Source organism: Dendrobates tinctorius, unplaced genomic scaffold, assembly GCF_039654945.1.
Source record: "Dendrobates tinctorius isolate UK_male_01 unplaced genomic scaffold, ASM3965494v1 ptg000051l, whole genome shotgun sequence".
In the NCBI taxonomy this organism is placed as follows: domain Eukaryota; kingdom Metazoa; phylum Chordata; class Amphibia; order Anura; family Dendrobatidae; genus Dendrobates; species Dendrobates tinctorius.
In genome coordinates, this window is record NW_027361719.1 from 20985430 (window position 1) to 20992009 (window position 6580).

At 41.1% G+C, this 6580-nt stretch overlaps 1 pseudogene; it reads left to right on the forward strand.

Moving 5' to 3' along the window:
* Positions 1-638: 638 nt before the first annotated feature.
* Positions 639-4754, forward strand: LOC141091402 (uncharacterized; annotated as a pseudogene).
* The last annotated feature ends 1826 nt before the right edge of the window (positions 4755-6580 follow it).

Below are 6580 nucleotides of genomic sequence, written 5' to 3' on the forward strand. Positions count from 1 at the left end.
AGAGCTCGGGGGTATTTTGTATTTTCTTCCCTGTCAGCTCAGTAAAGGATGGGGGATGGTGAAGGGGACACTCCTGCCCTGTGCATAGCCCTCCACCTGCTGCTTCTCAGGAGTCTTTTGGCTCAGAGTGAAAAGATCCATCTAGCCGGAGCTAAAGGTAATCATGTCATGTGACTACAAGTGTCCGAAAACATCCGGGTATTGGCCAATCTGTGCTCTAAGCACGTCCATTTTCAGTGCCATGAACGTTGAACTGATTAGACTTGTGTCTTCTTTTAACCATAAACCTATGAAAGGGATATTTAAAAACATGGACCTATATGAGTTGTCCACAAAAGAGTTGGTGTCGCAGGCAAGAAGAAAAATTTGCATGTGAAATGAAGACACATAACGTTCAATTGGTTAAGTATGAGGGGATTCATGAAAAGACCAAGTTTGTGATACCAAGAGATGGAAGAGTTTGAAGGAGGGAATAGTTGACTGTGTCAAATGGAAAGGACAGGTCTGAAGGCTTTGTCAGGCACTTTATGAAACATGTAAGATATTCATCCATAAATTCACTCTCAATCCTGATGTTTTCCTTAGGTTCCTTTTAGGGTGCAGAGCAGCAAAAGTTCTTTGAAAAACAATGATCCTTATTCATAAATGAACCAGCGAGGATGGAACAGGACAGAAGTCTTTTGGCTGCTTGGATATTAGACCTCACCCTGGAGATGATCTACTGGATCACTGGAGAGGTGAGAGCTTCACATTACTCTGATCTCTAGGAATAAAGCAGAGAAATGACGGGAAAGGTGAAGGATCCTTAGAATAGATGTAGTGATCGACGTCTCCCCATACACAGGATCACACAGTAGTGAAGACGTCGTCTGGGGAGTGTGTGACCCCCCGTGTGTGAGGAGGACGGAGCAGGACCCCAAGTGACATCACCGAGCCTCCACCTCATTCACTGATACATGAGCAGAAGATCCTAGAACTGACCCACAGGATCACTGAGCTGCTGAGCGGAGAGGTGACCGCTGCCGGGAATGCTGGGACATTATATAATAATGCCGGGGGAGGGGTCTGCTAATGGCGGATCATTGTGTGTGTCAGGTTCCTATAAGGTGTCAGGACGTCACCGTCTATTTCTCCATGGAGGAGTGGGAGTATTTAGAAGGACACAAGGATCTGTACAAGGACGTCATGATGGAGGATCACCAGCCCCTCACATCTCCATGTAAGAGGAGACCGTACTGATCATAGAGGAGAGGTCGGGTCTGAGGTCACCTAGACTCCCCATCATCTGATCATCACATGTAGACGATGTACTCAGTCACTGTGTATATTTCCTATAGATGGATCCAGTCCGAGAAATCCACCAGAGAGAAGTCCCAGTCCTCTATATTCCCAGTGTCATCCAGAGGAGAAGCAGAATGTCCTCCTGGATCATCAGGTAGATGGATCTGAGATTTCAGGAAATCCTCTGTAGTCTGATGTAATGACGCTTTTCTAACCTCCAGCAGTGGCATTTAGGTGATATGTCTGCTGGGATCAGTAGCGGCTACAAATAGTTGTGTTTTCATGAATGTTTATTTTCATTTTCCACCAGTTTCGACATCCACATGACAATATTCAATGTGGATAAATGTTTAGCTTTACCTTGTAGATTAAATTAATTGCACAATGCCAATAAGCTGCTTCTAAGGCTTTCCGCTGCAAAAGCTGAATAATCTAAAAACTGCTATCAATGAAAACAGCTCTGTACTCCGAGATCCATCATTCTAGAGAAATTAAAGAAACATTTATGTTGATGTGTGAAACTTTTGGTCGACTGTTGCTGTCTGATCGCTAATTGAGAAGGTCAAATCGTTTTTTTGATTTTCATCTGATGTAAGAAACTATTGTTGGTTCCTTCTTTTTTTTCATGTGAAATGTGGGATCTTAGCAGGAAGATCATGGTGACACGACAAATGGACTTGAAAAACCCTTATCCGAGTCGGTGAATGGTAAGAGCCTTTCATACATCTTGTTTATTGTTCTCTTTTTATTTGAACACCCTTAGATGTGGTCACAGTGACCAGTGGGGTAACTCGGGGTCAGTATTGGGGGTTCTACTTATTAGCAGGGTAATATCAGCCACAGGACTTGAACACGGTTATAAGGACAGTGTTGGTAATGTAGATATGCTTTATGAAAGGCATTAGATGCTATGGAACAATAAAGGATGGAGAATGATGGATCTGGTGGAAAATATGTGGCATAATCTATGGAGCATTTTATGGGGGCATATTCTATGGAGCATCTTATTGGGGCATGATCTATGGAGCATCTTATGGGGGCATAATCTATGGAGCATCTTATGAGGCCATAACCTTTATGGATCATTATATGGGGCATATTATTCTATGGAGCATCTTATAGGGCATTATTAACCTTTGTGCAGCATTATATGAGGTGTATTTTGTATGGAGCATCTTATGGGGCCCATCATAAACTGTATGGCGCATTATATGGGGCTCCTGATTCAATATGGATATTCAAAAACATTTAACCTACTGATGTCTCAATTAATTTAACTTTTATTGGTTTCTATTTTTATTTTTGAAATTTACCAGTAGCTGTTGTATTTTCCACACTAGGCTTAAACGCGAGTCAATAAGTTTTCCCAGTTTTTTGTGGCAAAATTAGGGGGGTCGGCTTATACGTGAGTCAATAATTTTCCCCAGTTTTGTGGCAAAATTAGGGGGGTCGGCTTATACACTGGTCGGCTTATACACGAGTATATACGGTAAGTAAAAAAAAACTGTCTGAATGATAAAAAACAGAAGGTGGTTATTCATGCACCGCATTATGTTCCCTAATTTTTTATGTTTACTAATAACCTTGTAGAAGACTTACAGATTATAATTTTAATCATTGTATATGAAACTGTGCATTATCCTCATTATTGTATTTTATCATGTATTTTACTTGTGTGCTTAGATGAGGTTGTTCCAGCACCAATGCTAAAGATGACTTGTATTCTCACAGGACATATAATGTAAATGTACTATGTCCAACTCTGATCTGTTGATTGTATTTTGATATATTTCTTGTTTATGTAGTTTTTCACATAGAATGGATAAAATATCATCAACTAATGGGATTAGGATTTTTTTTTCCTTTTCCCAGGTGAAGATTGGATGGGTGGCTTATCTCCTTATAATGAAGTTAATGACAGACAGCTACAGATTTTCAAAAGTAGCACTGGACATAAACTTGATAATGGTTTGACATGTTCAGAATGTGGGAAACATTTTAAAAGGAAATCGAATCTTACCATGCACAAGAGGATTCACAAGGATGAAAGGCCATTTTCATGTTCTGAATGTGGGAAGTGTTTTAATAGGAAATCAATTCTTGTTGCACATCAAAGAATTCACACAGGAGAGAAGCCATATACATGTTCAGAATGTGATAAACGTTTTAGTCAGAAATCACATCTTTTGGAACATATAAAAACTCACACAGGGGAGAAGCCATTTTTATGTACAGAATGTGTAAAATGTTTTACTCAGAAATCAGTTCTTGTTGGACATCAGAGAATTCACACAGGGAAGCAGCCATTTTTATGTCCAAAATGTGGGAAGTGTTTTAGTCACAGATCAAATCTTATGGAACATATGAGAGCTCACACAGGGGAGAAGCCGTTTTTGTGCTCAGAATGTGGAAAATGTTTCATTCATAAATCAGTCCTTATTAAACATCAAATGATTCACACAGGAGAGAAGCCATTTTCATGTCCCGAATGTAGGAAAGGTTTTATTCAAAAGTCAAATCTTATAAAATATCTAAGAACTCATATAGGGGAGAAGCCATTTTCATGTTCTGAATGTGGCAAATGTTTTATGGTTAAAGGTCATCTTGAGAGACATCAAAAAACCCACGCAGGGGAGAAGCCATTTTCATGTGTGAAATGTGAAAAAAGCTATATACCTAAAGATGCTCTTGAGAAACACCAAAGGATTCACACAGGGGAGAAGCCATTTCCATGTCTTGAATGTGGGAAATGTTTTACCATTAAATCAGTTCTTATTAAACATCTGAACACTCACACAGGAGAGAAACCATTTCTATGTCTTGAATGTAGAAAATGTTGTACTCAGAAATCAAGTCTTGCTGCACATGAGCGAATTCACACAGGGGAGAAACCATACTCCTGTTCAGAATGTGGCAAATGTTTTATGGTTAAAGGTCATCTTGAGAGACATCAGAGAAGTCACACAGGAGATAAGCCATTTTCATGCTCAGAATGTGAAAAATATTTTAGTCAGAAATCACATCTTATGGAGCATCTAAAAACTCACACAGGGGAGAAACCATTTTCATGTTCAGAATGTGAGAAATGTTTTACCCAAAAGTCAGATCTTTGTGGACATCGAAGAATTCACACAGGGGAGAAGCCATTTTCATGTCCTAAATGTGAGAAGTGTTTTAGTCACAGATCAAATCTTATGGAACATTTAAAAAGTCACACAGGGGAGAAGCCGTTTTCATGCTCAGAATGTGGGAAATCTTTCAACCGTAAATCCGTTCTTGTTAAACATCAGAAGTCGCACAAAAGAGATGAACCTGGTACAGAAAACTCTAGTATGGGTGTCAAGAAGATGACCATTCCCGGCACACGTTACTTGGATGTGACCATAAAGGGAGACTGTTTCTGACACTGAGGCCATGTTCAGTATTTTATATCAGTATTTGTAAGCCAAAACCAAGAGTGGGTAAAATGCAGAATTGGTGCACGTGTTTCTACTATACTTTTCCTTTGATTGTTCCACTCCTGATTTTGGCTTACTGATGTAAAATACTGACCAAATACTCAACGTGTGAACGTGGCCTTACGTGTCCTCTCACCGGTCTCATTGACCTAACCTGCACAACACACTAATACAGCCGTACACCCAGCTTTCTCAAGCACATGACAAGTACACTGCCTGCACTCTGTAATATACGAGGTGACACAACCAGGCAATACTTTCCCTCTTTGAGGTTGTGGGTACCTTTTATGTTGAATCTATTTTGTTGAAAGATCAAATAGACAAAGTAAACATACAAAATGGTAAGGATTATACACCATCTGAACAATATCACAGTATAACTATCCCTTATAAATCTGTCACGTCTGCTTAAGATGAAATCTCGCAGCTTCCCAGTAGAGTGCACATTGAGTATACACAGACCCACTGTCGCTGACCAAGTTCTACCCGAGTGATTGGCCCTAAATATTAATTAACCCCACTATATAGGTTACATTAAACATTTTGCTTATATGAAATACCACAGGCTGGAGAGTGAACCTTCCTCTCTTATTATCTTAATTCTTAATAGCATAGATGGGTAGGAACATTACAACAGTGGTCGTGGTCATTCAAAGTACATTTTACATTTCTCAGTAGGGGTGTGTTATAAAAAGAAGGAGAGAGAAAGAAAAGTAAGAAAAAAGAGGGGAGGAAGACAACACAAAAAATTTTGAATGGAACGTTTAGGGGTGGTAAAGAAGGGAGAAGGTGGGAGGAAGGGGAGAAAGAGGGAAAACGGGCACCAGACTCCTGAACCAGCTCCTAAGAAGCCTCCTCAACCAGTTGAGGCAGCCCAGCGGTTTCTTTGAACAAGATCCAGGGACGCCAAGTACGTATCAAGCAGGAGTTGTCCCCCTCCATCTCGGCCATCAGCTCCTCCATTCGGAAAATATCTGCAAATTCTGACACCCATTCCGCCATGGTTGGCAGTGATGTTGCTCGCCAATGGTGTGGAATTACCATACGTGCTGCAGTGATACAAAATCTGAGAAGGCTCCATTTCTGAGCTGATATGGAGCCTGGAAGGATCGAGAGGATGGCAACTTGTGGGGAAGGGGGAACAATATCTCCAGTAATTTTTTGATAAGCCAGAAACACTTTCTTCCAGAAGGGTTGTATCGCGGAGCACTGCCACCATATATGGTATAGTGTGCCCCTCTCGGTTCCACACCGCCAACAAGTGTCCTCTACTGACGGAAAGATAGAGTTTAAACTAACGGGGGACAGATACCATCTGGTCAGTATCTTAAAATTTTTCTTCTGTGCGCCCCCGGCCGGGGATATTTTGTGTGTGAATAGGTAGTCTTTGTTAAGATCCTCTACCGAGAATCTACATCCCATCTCCTCCTCCCATGCCCGAATATAACTCGGGATCGCCTCCGAGTTCTCAACATGGAACTCTCTATATAATAGAGAGATCAAGTGGGAAGGGGGTTCTTGTTGCTGTAATAAGTTTTCCAGTCTTGTCTCGGGGAGGCGAGATGTGCGACCAACCATGTGTCTCTGAACAAACGACTTCAACTGATTATATTCCATCCAGGTGAGCCCCTCATTGGGAAACTGTTCTTGTAGAGACTCCAAAGATGGAATATCTCCTCCCACCAGTACTTGTCCCAAGAGTAAGTCAGAGCTAGTGTGCCAGCCTAAAAAGCGATCCCTGAGACGTCCCGGAGGGAAGTCTGGGTTGCCAAAAATTGGTGTCAACGGGTTCAGGGCGCTAATCAATCCCCTCTTAATTTTTATGCGATTCCAAAGTCGTA